The following is a 22742-nucleotide window of genomic DNA, read 5'->3' as shown; positions in this document are numbered from 1 at the left end:
CTGTTCAGGGGTATCTTCTCAGGCATGTCCTGACTGATTCCAGAGTAAGCACTATTTTTAGATCGCTCCCTAGAAGTCCTGTTCTGACCATTCATACTGTGCACTCACCACAGGCCATAAACTCGTGCAGAGTGCAAAAATCAACTGCTGTTTCAAACTGACCCGAATTTCAATTAGAGGATCACTGCTGGTAATGACAGCTGGGTCTCGGACTACGACTGAGGAGTTTTCAACAGTTTTTAGTGGAAGTGTCGACACTTTCCAAGAGAGCAAATGATGTACAGCACGAGAACGGGAAAAGACTCATCTTTTTTTTTAACATTCACTGGGTGTGCGCTGTGATTGTCCCACTGGTTGAGGAATGTCAGCACTGATTTCAACTGTAACGTCCTATGGTCTCTGAAGGAGAATATTCAGCAGGATGATTCGAACTGTGGCCAGCATGTCATCTCATGCTGGCTTCGAGCGACACAAAACAAACCAAAAAAAAAAAGCCCCAATCAATTTTAAGGGTTGCCATTTTAACACAGGAGAAAATCCTGTGCTTATCACAGAGGAAAAAGTATAAAAAAGAGGTGTAGGAGGGTATGATCTTGAACGTAAAAGTGGGAAAAAATAAATCAAGTAAGGTTTATAAATTGGGATTGTTATTAAAAAAGTATGTTTTACACATTACATAATACATTTTTACTACTTGTTACAGTACTTTTACATTACTCATCAGTGTTGGTCAAGTTACTTGAAAAAAGTAATCGGTAACTAATTACTGATTACTTCCCCAAAAAAGTAATCCCGTTACTTTACTGATTACTTATTTTCAAAAGTGATTAATTACTTAGTTACTTAGTTACTTTTTAAAAACACGATTTACAACCTGAACAGGTGATAAAGCAATAAATCTTTCAGCCCAATTCTACTTTTTCTACTTAATCCATCATACAAAATGTAATCAAATGGAAAAGTCCCTTTTTAAAACTTGTTTTATCAGTTTTAATCTTTTAACTTTATGCATCAAGCAAAAATTTAATTATATGCAACATTCTCTGACTGGAAGAAATTTGTTTAATATTTAAACCTATTTTCTGCACATTCCAGCACATAAAATATTTTTTTGTGTGTGTTTACACTCAGTCTTTCAAATAGATGCAAGTAAAACACAGCAGAAAATAAATAAAATCAAAGACTAGCGGTCCTTTTGCTCTATTTTCACCTGTAAAGCAGGAGTAGTGTAGGCGGAGGTTTGCCCTGGTGCAGGTGTGCCGCAGCGGTCAGTGGACAAATCCGCGAGTTTCTCTGTGAATTTCCCATTACATCATAGCGCACTCGGTGTTTGCTTGGAAGTTTAGGGGTTTTTTTCGCTGTAAAAAGAAGTTTTCTTCCCACGCACAACGGACGTTAATGTTTTTGTCACTTTTTATGGAATCAAACTTAAAGTAAGGTCAATACTTCCACGCTTTAAACGCTGCACGCTCATACTCTCTCCCGCAGTCGATATATTATCCATTGTTGATCTGCACACAGCTGTTTTCACGAAAGTCGCACTTGCTTACGTCACTGTCATGAGACATTCTTGCAAAAAATCACGGTTTTAGTAACGCAGTAACGCAGCGTTCCTACGGGAAAGTAACGGTAATCTAATTACCGTTTTTGCAATAGTAATCCCTTACTTTACTCGTTACTTGAAAAAGTAATCGGATTACAGCTGCCCACCTCTGTTACTCATAGCATGTCCTGAAATAATAGGTTAGCAATATATACTGCACAGACAGATGCACATCCCTTTCCTAACGAAGACACGCACATAAGATCTTTGCGTTGAGCATTGTGACAATTATGTTGAGTATTTGCACAAAGTGGACAGCAAAGTTGATGTGTGAAGAAATGAAGGCTACAATGCTATAAACCTGACTACTTTTGCTTCACTCTTTGTCCAGGGTTGTTTTCAGCTAGCTTTGTGTTAGCATGCTGTCTTCTTAGATGCTTGCAATAAGAGGATGGAGTGTTAGCAGTGAATAGTTGTTTCTTGCCTGGGTGCAGTTTGGACTTTACCGTCACATTCTTGTCATTTTATGCAAAGAAAACAAAAGTAATGTCCATGTAAGTATTCCTCAAAAGTTATAGACCGCTTTCCCATTTTGCTTGTTTAGCTTTTTCACTTCACCCATCATGCAGATAATCTAAAATCTATGTAACGCAAGTAACCACATAGTTTTGTTTGCTTAGTAACTGTAATGTCATTACTGAATTTAGTTTAGTATTGGGTGACATGACTGCACTGCAGAAAAAATGTACATATGTATATATACATATATATTTATCTAAAGTCACGCACACTGACAAATTTAAAATATTACCCATATCCTCATTCCATTAACAATCTACAAACTCAAAGGATGCAAACACCATCTCCAGTCTCTCATACACTGTGAATTTCAAGATGCACTTAAAAAGCAGCAGAAACAACTCATACACCCTCAAACCCTCTTAGTAAAAATGCTAAAATCTGAGCACTCCCATTATACATAATTTAGGGGAATCTATATTCATAGAAGTGCGGGGCGTGTTGTGCTCAATGGGGTAAAACGCCCCTGTGTGGCTAATGGAATGGCCTGAGTTGCATGATTGAGTGAAATGTGCTGGAAAGATTGGGAGGAATTTTAGTGCAGATAAATAAAGAGGAGATTCTGCTTTTTACTGGTCGTCAGCATTAATGCAGCATCTCCCCAGGTGATCAACACATTCAAATGGAGAGACGGAGCAATGGAGAGAGGAAGTGATGGGGGAGACAAAGACAGGAAGAGGGCGAGAGGCACGGAGGAAACGAAAGAGAGAGAGAGTGAGCGAGTGAGAGGATACTTCAAGAAATAGCCTGCCTCAACCCTACTCCACATGCACAAGGGCCATAGTATAGCATCTCATATATCATCATAATGTTACCACTGGAAGGTTCAAAGGAAGCTAAAAAAGGGAGCGGAAAAAAAAAAACTTCACAAATTCAAAGTCAAAATAACCAAGGGACATTATGAAGCTTCTACAGTAGATGACTTGAGAAGGCCAGACTTGTCACGTGCATTTTTCTCCTTTCTTTCTCTTCTGAGCTTCCATAATTTTACGACAAATGTGAGCGGGCAGCCCTTTCTTTTCACCTCCCACTCTCCACATCCATTACCTTTGGAGAGATGCAAAGTGAACATTTCAATTGGATTGCAATGGCCAGTTAGCGCTGCTTTGATCCCCACTCTGCTCTTTGAGGGCTCCATTGTTCCTGATTTGCTGGCTTGATTTGCCTGCCTGTGGATAATGGCCAAGGAACCACAGTCTGGCCTTCTCCCATCAACCCATTTATCCTTATCATCAGTCTGAAGCTCAAAACATATATAATATTGTGTGATATATCCTTATGGCTTGCAGTTCTTCATTCTCTGCCTTATATTGTAAGGAGTATATATAGGTTCTGTCATATAAAGTATAGTATAGCACCGACTTAGACATATAGGTGTTAATTCCCCAGATATCCTGCACTGGTGCCTAACTAGATGGTTGGTAACAGAAACAAGCATCAGATACATCTTTGTTGCAGCTTGCGCTCAAACACAGACACTAAAAATTGGTACAGATGTGACTTGAAGTGTCTTTTAGACTGTCCAGCAGCATCTTTGAGAGTAAACAAAGGAGCTTGCAAAGAAAAGCGTCTGGACTTCTTTAAGTTACTTGAAGACGTTTCACCTCTCATCCGAGAAGCTTCTTCAGTTCTAAGGTCAAATGGTGGAGAGTCCCAGATATAAACCTAGTGGGAGTATCCCCCCACAGAGGGACAAAAGGACCCCCTGATGATCCTCTAATCGCCTGAGCCAAGGTGTGAAACTGGGTGTGGGTCCCAATCAGCCAGAGTTTTGGGTGTGTTCATTGTGAAACCTGGCCCCACCTTATCATGCGAATTCCTGAGGTCAGATGGCCCAGGATGTGAGTGGGCGTTAAGGCGTCTGGGAAGGGATCTCAAAACTGGATTATAGATGGCAGAGAGTTGGTGTCGTAAACCCCCGCCTCTGTTCAAAGATGGTCGCTCACAGTGGACATAGATGGCTTCTTTCACTCCTCTTTCAAACCATCTGTCCTCTCTGTCCAAAATGTGAACATTGGCATCCTCGAAAGATCCCCTTGAGAGTAAAGCAGGATAATATGCATATCACCTGTATGCTCCTCAGATTTGTTTTAAATACAAGCCATCTATTTAACACTGCATGGTCTCTCGTAGTGAGGTCAAGCATGCACTTTGACATCAAAAAGCCTCTTTTATTTTGTCAATGAAAGAGCTTAATTTTATCCTTCATGATCAAAGCTACAGGGGCTTTTTCTATAATGCACTGAGCGAAAATTGGCCTTTCACAAGCGTTGAGGGTGCATACTTGGTTGTTTTACATGCATATAGGTAAATGTTACAAGCTACAGAGTCTTTGTCATTGCTTTAATCTCTTGTTTACTAGTTGGTTGTATATTTTTAATATACTGTATACCTGTGATTTTGATAGTTTTCTCATACTATTAAAAATATTAAACTAGGTTTTTTTTGTATTTCCTTAGTAATCGCAGTATAAAACTGCATCGGAGCAACATTCCTCTTGCAGTTGAAAATTCTCTTGCAGTTGCAAGTATGCATCAAGTATCCCAGTAGATTTGTCCCGAAGGTGGTCATTGACTAGCTTCACTCTCATTTACACATTTGATTGTCTGGCTGAGACTTTAAAACAGCAATTGCCAGGGCCTCGCCTCTCTCTGGCTCTCCCGCGCCCCACCTTAAGATAACTTTACCGCAGCGCATGTAAAGAGAGAATGCAGAGAGCATTTGCTCAAGTGTCTGGTCTCCTCCCAGATACAAATGAACAATTTGTTTTCCATTTCTTTCCAAACCTTCATCTCAGCCTTTCTGCTTTGAAGTAGGGAGTGGGAAGGGAGGAGAAGGGTGGGAAAGGGGGGCTACAGATTGTACGATACTGTGTTTGTCTTCAAAGAGTCTGGGCTTGCTTACAAATGCACTAGCAAGTACAACACCTTCAAGGTGAAATTGATAAATCTGGTGGTAAGCTCTTTCATGGCAATAATAAGCAGAATTTGTAGAAAGGGTGCATGGATTTTTTTAGATGCAAATGTTGTCAAACACCAGCAGGCGAAAACTAAATTGAACTGTGCCAAGTAGATAAGAATATATTGAAAAAGCACAGAGGTATATAATTACATTCATGAACAATATCCACCTGAGTCTGGCACAGCTTAATCAGGGCTGATATAGTGTTTTATACTTTCTGTACTCAAACCATCCACCGTTCGCCCTTTGAGTTGGCCTTCTTCAGTGAATTTCACATTTCGGAAATATCCACGTTTTCCCTTTACATATCAAACACACGATCTTATTGTAGTCATTCAGACGGAAACTTTCTAGAGGCAAAGACTGCACACAAACAAACAAGCCATGAGGGGGGAAAAGGAAAGACAAAGAGAAAAGGGAGGAAACTCATCAGTTGTCCATCTGGCAGATGACATCCTTTGTACCCCCTCTGTCATTTCTTTCTCATCTGCTAGGATGGACAGAATCTCCTCTCTCTCGCTCTCTGGGATGACTGCTTCACTGAAGTCCCTGGAGACACCTTTTTCCCTCTGTCTCTCGCTTCTCTTCTCTCGCGCTCTTCCTCTCAGTGGCTGCTATTTTCCCGAAACTTTATGAATTAGTTACAACCCTTTTTTTCCTTCCTCACCTCTTCTCTTACTTTTCTCATCTCGAGCTGGACGCGAATTCAACACCTGCCTCGAGACCGACCGTCCGTCTCTGTGTCCATCTGTCTGTCTACCTCTCTCCCCGCCCTCCCTCTTTTTCTCAATTCCTGTCTGGGCCAAAAGCTCCTTGGAAAAAAAATACAAGAAGAAATTGAAAAAACTATATATATAGCTATTTTCAAGAAAAAAAAGTTAGTGTTCTCGCATTCATAAATGAAAGGCAGCTGTAGATCGAATGGCCTCACAACTTCCTGCTGTCTGCACCCCCCTCTTTCCTTCTACTCCCTCTAAGATTGGGCAGACACAGGGGGTGGTGGTGGTGTGTGTGTCCATGTCTCTGTGTGTATTTGTGTGTCCAACTCCTTTGTGACCGCTTTCCTGAACCCGAACCCTCCCTGCACAGAGGGAAATGGCGGACTGTGGCAACGACAGGGCAGTTTTACAGTGCACCGGGCTGAATGTTAAACTTATATTTAATGTATGACATTTCACACAAATCATCCGGCCACAGACATGACCCTGGGGTATTCCGCAGATTGCTTTTTCAGTGCCTCAGCAACTGTGGAATTATTCGTCCCAGAGAGAGAGGGAGAGGGAGAGAGGAGGGGGAAAAAAAGCCTTTGAGTTTGGCGAAATGATCGCCCTCTCACTGCTCTGGCCATCCCAGACTGGAAGCTCTCGCTCTCTCTCTTTTCTCTGTGATATCATGATCGCAGGGCCGTGCCAAATTGAAAACATCTTGGCAGTCTGGAGGCTGTATGAAATAACCATATATTATGTGTAGTATAACACCCGATTGGATAGCAAAACAATTATGCTGTTTTGCAGTCTCAAAAGACTCCTTGTGCCCTTCTAAACCCTCAACTGCCTTCATTTCTATGTAAGAAATCTTCAGAGGGGAGTATGAAAATTATCTCAGATTTGTAAATTGGAGTTGGATTTTAACCCCATACCCCCTCCCAGAATCTCGTGTGATATGAATAAGTCTACAACAGTGGTATGTACATACCCCAGCACGGCCATCTGTACGGATTAAGAAAAATGCTGTAAATATCTTGCATTCAATTCCTCTCTGTGGGGCGTTTCTCTCTTTTTTTTGGCGTAGACACGGCATGGAAATAGGGGAAACAACAATAAGAGTTCATGAATACACAGTGAGGAGGGCCTTTACATCTCTAAAACACTGCAGTGCTGAAAATAAACACAGGGCTGCCTTTTTGTGCCGCTATGGCAAGCTTTTCAAATTGCAGAAAACCACCCAGAGAAAATTCAACATTTTCTTGCTTTCTTGTTAGCTCAGCCTTGCAAAACAATGTATTTTTTTCCAGCGGATTCTACAGCTGGGTCATCCATTTTATCTGAGGGGACATTTTTCAGCATTTAGTTTTAGATGTGAGAGGTGCACTGTCCACTATATCAGTGTCAATCCAGGTTTGTTTTCTTTTTTTTTCAAGGTTAGATGGTGGCTGTGGAGTTACAGTGAAGAGCATTAGGGCGTAGCTACCTGTCACACTCAACATAGTGCCAGATGCATGGCTGCAAACACAAGAGACTCATTATGAAAATGTATTAATAGACAAATTCAGACGCCCAGACCCTGTAAAACTGGGGTTTAGTGGCCCTTTATGCTTACATTCAAACCTAAAGCAGTGTGTAAACAAAAGGATTTGTATCTCCACATCATTTTCACTTTGTACAGCTAAGATCATCACCAGTGTAAAGACTACAGAAAGATAAAAGGAACAGGCTCTGCTCTCCGTGCACTCATTCTAAACTGCACACAAGCGCTTGAACATTAACAGTCAGACCCCAAAAAATGTTTAGAAGCAGCTACGCTCAGCTATATTAGCCCTTTGTGCCTTCAAGCTTAGATTTAGTGTATAAATATATTATTCGAGTGTGTGCTTGCGTGTGTGCTATACACACTACTTATGATAAACAACTGAGATAAGAGGATTTGAAATTTTGTATTGTGTCTAATTATGAAGGATCATTTGATACAGCTAATAACGTCAGCATTGTAAACATGACAGAAAGATAAAAAAGAATATCATAGGCTGTGTTAAGTCCCCCTGCACCACACACACACACACACACACACACACACACACATACAAATACACAAATACTGTAAGTCAGAACCACAGTCAACAGCATAATTATCAGTTTCCCCACAGGGCGTTAGGAAACCTGTTCCTAATTGGAACCCAGTTGGGACTTTACATGGATTAAAATACATGAGGCTTCTGCAACAGGGAAACACAAACACATTCGTGCATACACACAAATATAAAAACACAGCAGCCAGATGAGTTGGCAACGTTTCCCCAAATTTTTATTTACGCTAAGTCTGGCATGATCCCCATTGTCTCGCTACACACGGGTCGAGCGCAACAACACGAGTCTCCAAAGCACAATTACGCCACTATTTTCCCCCTGTTTTGTATTCTGTTTTTCTTTATTTTTGTTCCATTTCCCTGACTTAAGCTGTTGTCTAATGGACAGCATCGTGACAGAAAGGAGTTTGGTATCAGATTGAAGCCGGTTGCCCTTTTTGCCAATTTGCGAGCAGCCTCCTCTGTACTTGTAAGATGGCCAATTAGCTGACCGTCTGACAGAGGCTCTCTGACTGTGGCTATTAAAACACACACTCGTAGGTGCACACACACACGCATGCAGAGAAATCGCGCGCACACATACGAACACATGTGCACACGTATGCGCACACATGCAGTGCAGCGCTGCCTCTGACTGTCCATCTCTATCTGCTTCTTTTTTTTTTTTCGAGAAGCGTGCCTAGACCTCACCCCTCACCTTCTACTCACAATTAGGCAGACACACACTCATGTGCACACACACATGCCCCTTCATTTTCCTTGCCAAAAGACACTATGCTCCTTGACCTCTTTCAATCCCCTTCCTCCTCCACCAGTTCTCCTTCCAAGCTCTTCTTCTTTACCTCCTCCCAAACATATACTTCTCCATCCTCTCCCCTTTCGCTCCATTTAATTGTCCACTTCTGTAACTCCCACCTTTTTTTCCTCTTCGTCTTTTCCTCCTCCTCATTCATTTTCTCCTCTCTTCGTCCTCTCCTATCATCTTCATCCACAAACTACCATCTCTGCCCGAACCCATTTGTCTGACTCCTTTCATCTTCTCCTGCAGCTTCTAACTTAAACCAATCTTTACAACATGCTTTTTGGAATTTTAGTCTCGCTTACATTTTCTCTTTTTTCAAGAGGACTGTACTGTTTTGAAAGCGCTAGTTGTTTTGTTTTGTTTAGGAGTATTTGCTTAGTTTATAGAGAGAAAAAAGGCTGTCCATATTCTTAAGTTAAGTTATGACTTTTTGTCTTTGTTGTTATGAGTCACTGTTTCAAATGACGCCTGAAAACATAGTTTTATAGGTCAGATTCACCTTAAAATTTCCCCCTTTATTTTGGGCCACAGTTTACATCTATTTGCACGGATGCAAGTGTGTATGCTGGAATTAATGCGTAACCCTGTGGTTGATTATGGGTCTGTGTAACGGAACATCAAACTTTATAAATCTGTGTTTTTGAAAAGTGCTTTACAAATAACAGTGTTATTATTATTATTCTATAAGGGCATCCACGTGGAATTAAATGCATAGATAATATAACACAATGCAAAAATGTGCAAAGACATTTGACCATAATGTCTTATCCTAGCACACACATGTTGGGGACTAGCTTTATAACCACTATGCAGTTTTATTATCGCAATAACAGCATCCTACGAAGAAAAGGCTTAATGAAGCAGCATATTTCTGAAACCTGATAAGCTAGCCTATATAGACTCACAACCCAAACACACATAAACCCTGGGGACCTTTCCCTGGAATCTCAACCTTTATACACCCCAAGCCCGAGTCATCCCCCCTCCCTCCTACTTGTCTTTGTTGTCCATCAGAGTGGTTTGTTTCAAGTCTCAGCTTCAGTCCCATCACCCCTCTCCCTCCACGGTCAAGTTCAAGGATCCCCCTAGAAACACAGAGGGTGGTGGTGGAGGGGGGTCGGCGGACGAGGTCAGCAGTTCCCTGGGACTATAAATGCTGAAGGTACGGACACCTGCAGGCATACCCGTGTACATGTAAGCGTGGACATGCAGACACTCTCACTCAAATTCACCACAGGAAAAGATGTGTGTATGCATACACGTGTACATATGATTGTTAAATTTGTATGCGTGTAGATAGACAGACACACACACACAAAATGAATGATTCTGCTGCTTTACAGGAGGATGCATTTTGTCCCACTAAAATAAAAAAAGAGAAAAATAAATAAAACATACTGACACCTACACGCTCATCCTTATGCACCTGCTACCTCAAGGTCTGTTGACTGCAGTCAAAATGGTGGACACAATAACACTGGGCTTAGCTTTGATTCCTAATATGGAGGAAACAATTCTATTTTTTTCCTCCCTGTGACGGTACTGACACTGCGAGATAAAATTCAAGCTTCCTCTCTCGCTGTCTCCCTCCCTCTCTCTCTGACTCGCGCACCCACACACAGACATACACATATACCACGCCCATTGCCTATTTCTCATTTTTTATATGTTAGGACATTACTCTGTATGTGTGTGTCTGTGTGTGTATGCGTATATATGTCAGCTTCAATAGAAACACTGGGAGAGGAGGTTAAAAAGCACAACTCCTTTCCTGAAAACAGGAACGCAATGAAATGTTATCGCACTAAATTTGACACGTTTAATCACTTTTTTAATTTGAGCACACGCCGGATCAACATAACTTCCTGCTGCAACTCCTTTTCAAATCCTCAATCCTAATACCTTGGACTAATATTTAATGCTAATTTATATGAGTCTCTCTCTCTTAGAATAATACCAACAAAAAATAAACTTTAGTTCTGCTCCGATAAGATTTATTTGCATTGGAAATGCAATCTGCATACCTATCTGCAATTATTTCTAATTAATTTCATCTAATTCTTAGGAGACTATTTCAGTCCCAGAATTAACACAAAAGAACTTCCTGCCTCAGTTCTCCCACCAAAGATAATTATAAAAGTTAAGAGGGTTTGCTAATTTAAAAATGCTATCTGCATGACATCAAATGTACATCTTTGATCTCACTCTGTCCCTGATGGTTAAATGCCTTTAATTATATTCCATAAAAATTAACTTTCTCTGAATAATTAACAGTGAATCTTCTTCTTTTTTTTGTTTGTATGTAGAGTGTGTTGCATACTTCTTTGCTTAATTAATTTTTAGCAACAAACAAACTCTAGACCACTGCTGAAATGTGTGAAAAATCCATCCGCTGCATTTCAAAACGAGCACTCGGTTGCGTGAAGAGCGCAACAGCGTTGCCATTCTGCACACATGTGACCTGCACTTGGACCAGTTCCCTTAAAATCTCTGCATAACGTCAACCGTAATCCTTATACATTGTGAAAATTGCACAAAGCTCACATATGACCCACATGTGTTCTTGACGGTGAGGGGGACCCTTGTACATATCTCATTATATTCCCCTATAGCATATCAGCATTTCCCTGGGTGAATGTGTATACATACAGAAGAGAAAAAAGAGTCAGATGATTTATATTATCTTTATAACCCTGCTACAGGAGTCGACTTGCTTCCCCTTTCTCCACCTCCCCATTATGTAAAACTGTGGATTACGCTAGGTATGTGCATGAATCGTGAAGTCAGAAGTGTGTGTTTGCATGCATGCATGTGTGTGTTTGTGACTTTGTAGCATGTGTTTGAGAGAAAAGGGTGTATATATATATATATATATATATATATATATATGTATACATCTATGCATGCATGTATGCATCCATGCAGAGACCCCCTCCATCTGTCTCTCTCTCTGCCTCACCCTCTCTCTCCATCTATCATGCATCCATAGGTCTATCAGCTTCAGGAATGAGGTAGGGGGAAGAGAGAGAGAGAGGAAGGGGCGAAGGGTACACGGGGGAAAGAGAAATAAATTTAGCCCCCCTACTTTAAAAATGCACATACATTTCCATACATTGAAAAGGCAGTGAAGTGCACACACCCTTGCAGCTGTATCCCCAATATGCCCCCCCCATACGAACATGCGGGCACACACACATCCCAAAAGATGAATGCGTGTGTCCCTTTGCAGGGGGTGCAGGTGAAAATCTACCCCTTGCCATATTTATCTTCATAAGAGCAGAAGGTGCATGCGTGTTTGTCTGTATACATACTGGTTGTGTGCCCGGACTCTGTGCGTGTGTGTTTGTTTTTTTGTGTGTCCGTGTGTACATAAGTTAATTTACCTCAGCAGAAGAAAAAAGACCCTTGCTGCTCTCTTGCTGTATAAAAAAGATGGAAAACAACAACAACAACAACAAAAGGCTCGACAACATAGATTTCGCTTGATTCCTCAATGTAATGCACATCAAAATATTGCAGCATGTACTGCGGGTCTCAAATAAGCAATTCAAGTCAATCGAATGTCTCAGGAGTTTGCAAGTTGCTGCTTCTTCACGCTAAATCCACAATTCCCAGACTCCTTCCTTTTTTCATTTCCATACCAAAATGTATTTGTTGATGCATAGATTCCAAATAGTCTATTTGCCATCTGTCATGTAGCAAGGCTTTCAGATACCAAAACAACAACCACGACCTTTCCCTAAAATGCAGCCGAAACACCCACCCCTTGTAGATAATGACGGCCTGTCGCGCGAGAGAAGAGGGAAACATGAGTGTGGTATTATTAAGTGAGACTAGTTTGTTCGGGAGAAGTGTTTTTGGCTTTTAAAAAGTTCCATTTTGCACTCCCCAGGCACCGCATATGGGGTACCCCAGGGAGGCATATGTGTGCGCGCGTGTGTGTATATGTGTGTGTACAGGGATGTAGTATGTGTGTGGACTCTAAAATATTCTGACTGCGCTGTCTAGCGGCTCACAGAGCAGAGAGATGTGTCCTGTCTCCTGCATTCAAATGTGAGTGGGTTTTGGAGAGCAAAAGTAAACAGATATGCTTGCTTGAACACACACATGAAGACGCTTGTATATGCACACCTGCTGTCTGGACATGTATGCATGCATTTACGCACAACCACACACAAGTATGGCATTAATGTGAGCGCAGAACATGTGAACACAAGACGCGAGTGTTTCCTCATCTGTCGTCCGTCCGTATTTCAACACATATCCCCATCAATCTCATCGCCGGAAAGGCCTGCGCGTCTGCTCCACGCTGACAAACACACCGGTGTCATTCAGCCAATAAATATTTTTTAAAAAAAGGTGTCACGCAGGACCGTCATCGACAAGCTGGTCGTCATGGACGTGCCCTTTCACGGCCCGTGAAGCTACTGTTTTATGTGGCAATATAAACTTCTCTAGGTCTACTTTCTCAATACACTCTTTAAGCTCTTTAATTCTTTTCCATTTCACACTTGCAGTATATGGGGCTGTAATATAAGACAACCCAGGACAATGAGCTGTCCAGTTGCTGAGGGGGGTTAGCTGACAGCGTGTTACAAAGGTGGAGGTGGGAGGGATAGCGAGAGGTCGAGTGAAGGGTAGTATGGGGCCCTTCAAACAAGATATGACCCTTTAAAAGCCTCGAATGTGGTGACTAGTATCCTCCTCGCTACCACATTTCCTCCTGCTCTTCCCTCTTTCTGCCCCTCCTCGCTCTCACTTTTGTCCCTCCTCTCTTTCCTCACTTAATCCATTCACACACAGATGTGTTGTCTGTCATGACCATGATGATAAATTAGCGTGGGTGCTGCTGGTGAAATAGGAGCTGGTGTCTGAATGTCGAGGGCAATCCAGTGGACAATGCCAGGGATGAACCACTGATAGTTCAGCTGTGATTCGGTCTGGAGAAACACTTCGGATGGGACCGCGTTAGGGTCGTATTCGCTTCCAGTACAGCTGCGGCGCCACCGGACGGTATTTTATCCGACAGATTGTCAGATTATTTAAATGTTCTTCAGAAACGCAGGGTTTATTTCTTCTTTTATTTCATTTTTTTGTGAGAAATATTTCATTTATTTGAAATAAAGAAATACCACCAGCACACACTTTTAAAGTGAATACCAAAGAGAAAAAAATGTTACCAAAAATTAAAAAAAAGAAACTTTATTGGTGTAATTTTTTGTCAGATAGTGGGAGAATGTTTGAGATGCCTCTGAGTTTATCCCCGTGCCAGCAAGTACAATCACAGTCTTTGGTTACAACAATACCTGGAGCGCTGTAAAAATTGGTTCTCTGTGCATGTGTGTGTGTGTGTGTGTGTGTGCACTGGTGGGGGCAGAGGGGGCTGCCTGCCTGTGTAGGTGTGTTTATTTATTTATTTATTTATTTTATTTTTTTCTGGGGGGGGGGTGTAATTCTTTTACCTGCAGGCTTTGGTTTCTGTGTGCCTGTTTGTGTCTATGCTTGCATTTGTGTGTGTACGGACATGTGTTTCTCATGAAGGCCCATGCCGGGCAAATTAATTCTCAGAAGTTGCGTGGCGGGGGCTCTCCTTCCCTTTGAAATGGGGCATACTGCTCCCTGTAATCAATAAGTCAAGCCATCTCGGCCGCATGTTGCAACCCCCCCGGCACACAGATGAAGAAGCCCAATTTACTCATCATAAATTCTGATTCCCACAATAAATATGAGAGAAGGTCCCACGGTATTAGAATATCTGGAATCTCAGGGGCGTTTGAAATGCCGACTGGCCCTCGCCTCAGACTGGAGTTGCTTTGTTGGTTAGAATATGTGTTTTGTGTTGAATAATAATGACGTGGTGTCAGGAATATTTATTTTAGATCTGAGAAAGAAAAATTCCAAAATTAATTGTATTAATGAAGGTGTTTGTGTTTTCATGCTGACATTTACACAAAGTAAAGCATCGGATCCTGTTCCTGTGCACAGACATTTTTTGTCTACCTTTTGAAAAAAAAGAAAAAGAAAATCCCTGTTTTTGTTTTGTCTTTTAAAAAAAAATCTGACCATTTTCTAATGAACCCCGACAGGCACCTCCAGACAAGAGGTGACGTGTGCAGGCACAGGCATGTGACGTTGGGGACATGCTAATCTAACGGACAAGTGCTGTCTCTCCTGTTTAAAGGCCCCTCTGCTCAGTAGGTCCAGGCACATGACAGTGACCTGGGGAGGGGAAAGTGTAGCGAAATTGTGACACACCTACAGAGGGCAGGATAGGGGCTGCTGAATCGGCTCCTTGAACACGGGTTGGTTTAAAAGGGAACGAAGAAGAAAAGAACAGAACTGCACAGCTGTAATATCTGTTTATTTTCAATCTCTGGCCATCTCTGCATGCAAAGTATCTTGTACACATATGAGTGTTGGCAAGTGTCACAGTATTTGTATGCACCCTGCAAAATTGATTTAATGCAACATGGCATCCCCAACACCAGTGGCGCTCTATCTATCTTCTTTTTGGCAAGGACTTCCTGCTCTTCCGAGCAGTTCCGTCGATACATGACATTTATGAGGCTCCCATGAGCCCCGGCACATGTTGCCCAGACAACTGAGACAGCTTCAGCGCCATGACAACAAAACACTAAATACTGTCGAGGCCAAATGTGAGTGGCCCACAGCCAACGTCGTGGTTGAGATTGTCCAGGAGTGAACAAAGCAAATTTTTAAACAAAAGCTTGTTTCAGCTGATAAGAAGAAAAAACACATGACACGAGATGATAAGAAGAGAGGACAGGAGTAGGACTTCAAGAGGAGACTAAATTTAGCAAGGGAAACTAGAGGAGAAAGCAGTTCTCGGTGCTAGTCAATACAACTGTCTTCATTTGTAAGGCAGTGTTAAGAGTACTAATTCCTGACCTGTTAGTTACATCTCAGAAGAGAGAGCTTTGCCGGTTGCTAATCCATAAGTCTGCTGCTAAGTGGTTCATCAACGAGTGCCTGAGATCGAATGTCACCAATTAAGACGCCTAAATGCCTGGCTAATTGTGCTCAAAGTGTAGCACTCTGTCTCTCACACGATCACACATTATTAGTGACAGCATGCACGCATGTACACGCACACATACACAGACAGAGAAACACAACTTGCTAATCAGCTGTGAGCCTTGAAAACATGAAAGCAGTTGTAAGTGTAGGAGAGAACGCACAGTTTGATTGGCAAAACAATTTACCCTTATGGTCACATCATTAGCAATTAAGATCAAACACATTTAAGCTTTACTGGCCAATAAACCCGGTGGAAGACTTGATGGTGCCGAACTTAAAGATATCAGATAAGGCAGCTTTAAATAGCTGTCTGAACGGTAAAATGCAGGCAAGCTGAAACAAGACGATGCAAATTCAATTTGCACACAATTAAATCTATTTTAAATTCAATGTATGTGATTAAAAACTGAATTTAAAAACAGAACTCCATGCTAGTTAAATGAAATTCAAATAACGAAACAGAAAGTTGTTTTCTAAAGGAAATATTGCAACATTAGGTCTTGCATTGATTTTTTTTCCTTTTCTTTTTTAAATTTAAAAAACAAAAGCACATTCTCCCCCCCAAAAAACAAGAGATTCTGTCAATACTGATCAGTAGCGAGGGGACCATTTCTTCTGTGCACCATTTCCTCTACACCGCATATAACACTTACAGTGTGCGTTTGGAGGAGGAGGGATCTTTTGAAGAATGAGAACAGATAACATCTGCTCCCGGCCTCTCCCTGCCTTGCCCACAGGTCTGAGGAGCAGAGCGAATTGTGTCTGAAAGGGGATGATACCCATCGGAATGTTAATGGTGCTGAATATTTCAGAGGTGGGATCATCACATGGCAGAAGGAGGACGGGCGGGTTTCCCGAAAGCATTTAGTGGTCGAAGTTCTTCTCTGTTATTGTAAACCCAGAGTCAAAGATGATTTCAATGCACAGCTAACAAGGCCCAGTTGCTGTCGGGGAGGTTTGAGATGGTTGTCTCTCCCTCGCTCGAACACACTGAAAAAGTTGGATTGTTGCAGTTACAAATGGTTTTGAATATCATTATTATCACCATGCTATCATTATTCTTTTTCAACCATTTCATTAAAATAAATGTAACTAAACAAAACAGATGCTCATTAAACCTCAGGATGTGCAGCTCTTTGTAAAAAAAAGAAGCCTCAGCCTGAAGTCTATTTTAAAGCAATAAACACAAGTAACTTCTGCTCCTTATGTCTTTTACAGTATTTATCATGATGAAATATTAAATCCAACTAGCATAGTTATATGACATAAGTGGTTCTTAAGGTTTTTTTCTTCTTCTTTTTTTTTTTAGGAGGGAAAGAAAAATCTTGGGAGCCATAAAAAAAACAAGGGGATTGCCCAAACAGCCCGTATAAGCATCTGGTAACCACTACAGTGCCTTTATTTCAACCAAAATGACTGGTTGTGTTAGCCTTGAGAAAGTGAGAGGGAAAGACAGCGGATAGACTGAGAGGAGGTTCTTTTTTGGCCAAAGTGAAATTGAAGTTTTTGGGAAGGGGGGAGAGATAGGAAAAGAAGGAAGAGAAAAAAGGTCTAAAATTAAGAGAATTATTGCATGCTCCCAGATGTGTGCAAGCAGGATGACCTGGGAAAGTCAAAGTTGTCCCCCATCAATCATTGCCATATGCTTCTAGAGAAATGGATCCTGCAGGACACTTCATATTCCTCTTTCTGATTAGTTCATTTGAGAGATGCAGAAGGTAGGGTGGGGGGGTGGCTGGTGGCGCTCTGAAAATGGACGGCGGTAACCCAAGAACAGAGCGGGTTCAATGTCAAAATTAAGGCTCGCTATTTAAGACTTTAGGGATCTTTTTTTTTTCTTTTTCTCACTCACTCACCCGCCTCCCTCGTACTCCTGTGCTCCATCTTTTCTTTTCAGAGGTTGGTGTCAGGGTGCGATAGAGTGAAGGCAATGTGTTCTTAACTCTGATCAAAGCAGGGAGAGAGGAAAGCTTTTCTAATGACTGGCATTCACTCTCCTTTCTTAATCCATCTCTCCTGTCTCCCATCCCTCCACTCTCTCTTTCACTACCTCTTTCTCTCTCAGGGCATTGGTAATTATCGGTGAGGTCTTAGTGACTGCAAATGAAATTACCATTTAAGAGAGAGGGAGAAAGAGACATCCCCTTTGCCATAGGAGAGGGCTTAAGTGAGGCAGCTAGGGTTTCAGCTATTGATTTTTAAACTGCTACATCAGAGAGTGTAATGCTTTCATAATTTCAAATAAACTGTCTGGTTACAAAGTACTAATGAGAGAAAGAGTGAGAGTAGACCAAAAGAAGTAAGAGAACGATGGGGGTTGAATTTTAAGTGTCGATGTGCATACGGGGAAGTTCGACGAATGTACCGGTCAGACGAAACGGTCAATGTGTCAATACTCTGATAGTTTTCGTTTGTTTGTTTTCAAGAAAACATCGGCGAATGCTAAATATTTTATGTCGTAATTAATGTTAATACAAACCCCGCTGCTAATATGATATGATTTTGAATGAATTTGTGCCCGCAGGTAATATATAGAGATATATAAATGTAGAATATGCCGTGATTTCACTTCACAAACACTGCCGCTCAGCTGGAAAAGATATATTCCTGCAAAAGTATCAGTTTTCTAGCTGCCTTTTAAAAATACGAGCATGCCAGGCAGTCAGTCTTTCTTGCAGACGTAGGTCACATATTCTTAAGAAATTTCAAATGTGTGATATATAAAATAATAATCTTGTCCAAAAAGTTATTTAAGTAATGACAGTATTTTTTTTCCCCTACTGATAGAAAAGGAAAAGATAATAAAGATGAGAGATTGCGAAAGGAAGATGGATTTCTGGATGACACTGCATAAACCCAAATCTCTGTCTCCCTCTCTCTCTCTCTTTCTCTCTCTGTTTTCCTCCCCCTCTCTCTCTCTCACCACAGACCGCAGGCCGTTGGAGGCAGCTTAGAAATCTCTTACATCTGGAACAGCCATAATTCGTGGGATTTGGCCTGACAGCCATGACAGGCACTGGGGCGGCCAGCAACAACTGTCTCCTGTGTTAGCAGCAGTGTGTACGTTAGCTCCGTGAGAGAGAGGGAGAAAAAGAGACAGAGAAGGAGAGACAAAGAGTGTCAATATGCAGAAGCCGTGTGTATACATTCAAACTTCCAGTTTATCCCGGGAGCTCATGGAGATTAAACTCACCTCAACAATGTTTGCACTTTTTTTTTTTTTTTAAGTTTGGGACAATGTAAAACGTAATCATGGCACATTTACAGTAGAGTTGTAGAAAGTAAATTCATTTTGGTTTTATACCTTAAATCCTGCTTTATGCTCCTAATTCATTACGGTAATTGTTTAATTCAGTCCACTACAAATATTTCACATCACACTAATTAATATTTTCAAAATTTATGATAAAAAGAATACATTGGTAAGTGGTTTGGTATGTACACAGATTTTGTATATTTTTAAATGTTTAATTCTATATTAAATAAATTGTCTAGTTACATTTAAATGAATTTTACAGCAACTGATCAGTAATTTTAATGTAATAATATACCTATGATATATTTACATATCACAAGATTAAATGAAAAAAATATTTTTACAGTTTTTTAACATCTTTAATATAAAAACAGTATTTTTTTTTTTTTACCTGAAGCAAATTGAAATGAGTGTTTTGTTGTTATTTTTACATATTTGGCATTGAAACTTTTACTTAAACAGATATTTTTCTATCTAGATTCCCAGGAAGTACAGTATTATCAAATTGACAGAAATATAATAAGAATGAAGATATTTCAGTCTAAGTAAAGCACAGTAATTTTTGTTAAACGTGTATCATATTTTACATACTGTACATATATCTACATGAGTGTGTTTCTGTACTTTCCCCCTCATAAAAGCACATGCAGGACACATAAATTGACTTGCAGCAGGAAAAGCAGCAGCGTCCATGTGTTTCATGGCATGCCAGAGGCTCCCTGTGTCGGCCCTAAATATTACACACAGACAGTAGCTATCACTTCCAAGCCTGAAATCCCACATTCCACATTCCTGATTCCAACGGCTCGCCTGCTAAGCTGGGCACCACATGAAGAGCCATTGTTAGAGCGAGAGGGGTCATGTATCTCTCTCGCTCTCTGTCTGTCTGTCTGTCTCGAGCTTTCTCTCTCTGCCCTCCTTCTCTTGCTCGCTTTGTCTCCCCGCCCATATATCTCTCACTGTCACAGTCTCCATCTGTGACTCTCTTGCTCCGTCTATCTTTCTATTTCTACCTCTGCCGGTTTATCTTTATCTCCCTTACTTATTCCTCCTCTCCTCCGCCGTGCTTTGTCGCCCACTCTCCCACTCAGTTTTTCTGTCGTCTTGCATGTGTTTGTTTATTTCTTTCTATACCTGATGCTGTTTGTCTGTGGCTCTCCTTCGGTCTACAAGACTCTTACTTTGCTTTCTGCCTTTTCTCCCCCCCCCCTTTGTCTCTCTCCATCTGTATCCCGTTGTCTGACTCTCCATCTCCCCTCTCCCTCTGTGTCTCTCCAGATATTCATGTAGAGATTTTCTCACATGTTAGATATAGATTTATGACCCCAGTCAGATCCCCGTGGCCACTAAATTTGATACCATCCACTAAGCCACATTGTTTTTTTGTGTGTTTGGGCTTGTCTGTTGTGTGTAACTGTGGGTAAGTATGTATGTTCGTGTCTGTGGGTGTGTGTCCATGCATTACAAGGTGGAGGCGGGTGACTTTTAAAGGGTTAGCTTGGGTACGGTGGGCGCAGAGGAGGAATTTACAGTTTATTGAAGCACAGCAGTCAGGTGTGTGTGTGTGTGTGTGTGTACACGCACATGGCCATGTGTGTGAAATAGAAAAAGAGAGAGGGAGAGGGAGAGAGAGTGCCTGTGGGTGCCAGGTGACCAGGCTAACCTCTTGGCTGGTGTTTTGGATTTAGCCTTTGGATAGAGGAGAAAAATAAAAATGGAATGCTTTTTCAATTACAGATCAGAAAGAGAGTGAACAAAGGCAGCAGTAAAGGAAAAGATGAGTTATTGGGATCTAATATATCAAGGCGTAACACTCCTAAAAATCTGACTGCATTAATTTTGACTTTTGGAACATTTTGTACTTTAAACTCAGAGAGCTGAGCTGAGTCCCGAAGTTTTGCTCAATTTTTCTTTATTTTTTTGGAAGTGATTAATGTTTTACACTCTAAACTGTTTCAACGTATTTTAGAAAATTGTGTGTGTGTGTGTGTCATGAAAAATGTGAATAGAGCTAATAACTTTTCCTTTTTTTTTCTTATCTAAGAGAAGATTCTCATGCATTTGACATCACGCTGTTGAGTTATGGCTGGGCTCAGAAGCAGCGCACAAAAACAGAACATTGGAAAGAATACAATATGAAGATCCACAGACACACACACACACCTGTGGAAAACAGCCACTGCTACTGTCTTTTTGTTGCATGTTATTAATTCTGACAGTAGTCTCTTTAAAAGTGCTCGTCCTCTGCCATGCATATTTTATTGGCTGTAGGTGGTATTTGTTGTGTATTTATGCCTGTTTGTTTGAATGCTCCGTTCCTTCAACCTATTCCACAAGTTGTCAAGGGTGGGGTATTTGAAAATGACACTGCGGAGCACCGAGGATTGTAATACTGATGTTTGTGTGATGTGAAATGGTATTCGCCTTTTGATGTTTGGCTAGGAGGAAATACACAAAAAAGCCTTGCAAAATAAAGGTGTGTTCATGCACGTGTTTGAGAGTGCGTGCACGTGCGTTCTCTGGAAATTGTTTATCTGTCAGTCAGCGTGTGTGCAAATTGCCTGCACTAGTGCAAGTGTTTGCATCCATGCACGCTCGTGCGTGTGTGTGTGAGTGTGTGTCCATGTCTACATCTCAAAAGCCATATCTGGCTTCAGATCAAATGGTGTATGAAGGAAGGGAATGACAGAGAGAGAAAGTGATAGCTCTTTAATGTTACCTATCCACTCTCAAACCCAAATATAAGACCAGGAACACAAGGAATAGGCAAGTGTGTTTTAGAGGAAAAGGAGTGACATGAAACACTTATGTAGAAAAGCTGTGAACATGACGTCGGCTTTGTAGCGGGTGGAAAATGTCTCACAAAACCGAAAGAAAGTGAGTAAATTGGATGCAAGCAAGAGGGAAGGCAGGGGCACGGAATGAAACGGCAGCGTGCACTGTATTGTTTGCTCGTGTGTGTCAGCGATGTTTTGTTTTTGACTGAATGCTGTCGTGTCTAACTCACCTTTTGCTCATTTTTCCCATTCCTGTTCCGGGATGTTTAAACTTTCACTGTCATCAGTGAAGGTGTCATGGTAATTACTGCATATGATTGCATTGAATCAAGGCCTCTGATGCTTAAATTGCTGCATTGTTGTTTCTGGGGAAATCATTTAAATATGTTAATTTTTTTTTGAATGTCTTGTGTCAGAGAAATACAATCTTTAACTTTTTAATGTTTTTTTAAATGAAGAAATATTAGCCCCTGTGATTGTTTTTTTCTTTTCTCTTCACCTTTGTCCTTCCTATTTCCCCTCCTTTTTTTGTTTCCTCTGCAGGTATGTAGCCTGAGCTGGAATGGATGAAAATATTTACTGTGTACACACCATCCACAAATCCTTTCCCTCTCTTGATCCCTGGCTTTTATTGTTTCCCTTCTCTCCCTGCTTTTTACTCCTGTCTTTGAACACGTGCATGCTCTGACACAGATACGTGAAGATATGTGAATAAAGGTGTTTCTAACATAGGCTACTGTCCTTCTCTTTTGTGTGGTTATTACACATAGTATCAAATACACACAGATGTTCAGTCCTCCATATTCCACTTGTTGTTGCTGACATCCTGCGTCTCGCTGTTTTTGTCCTTACTACGAAATTTCCACGCATGATTTATTCTCATGTAAATGTGTGTAAAAATATATACAAATGCCGGAAATATTTATAGAAATAGCCACACGTGAGAAGGGAGGCATCTCAAAGCTGAAGGATAGATTCTCTCC

General features: G+C 41.1%; 1 long non-coding RNA gene across 1 annotated transcript in view; it reads left to right on the top strand.

The window, feature by feature from the left end:
• Positions 1-22491, top strand: part of LOC146380175 (uncharacterized) — a 30679-nt gene extending 8188 nt beyond the window's left edge. Inside the window, exon 2 of the long non-coding RNA XR_014801275.1 lies at positions 18655-22491. This is a non-coding gene — a long non-coding RNA (uncharacterized LOC146380175). The remainder of the gene's footprint in view (positions 1-18654) is intronic.
• Positions 22492-22742: the final 251 nt, after the last annotated feature.

This window comes from Perissodus microlepis, chromosome 9 (assembly GCF_051167445.1).
Source record: "Perissodus microlepis isolate ML-2025 ecotype Zambia chromosome 9, ASM5116744v1, whole genome shotgun sequence".
In the NCBI taxonomy this organism is placed as follows: Eukaryota; Metazoa; Chordata; class Actinopteri; order Cichliformes; family Cichlidae; genus Perissodus; species Perissodus microlepis.
This window is presented reverse-complemented; position numbering and strand designations above follow the sequence as displayed.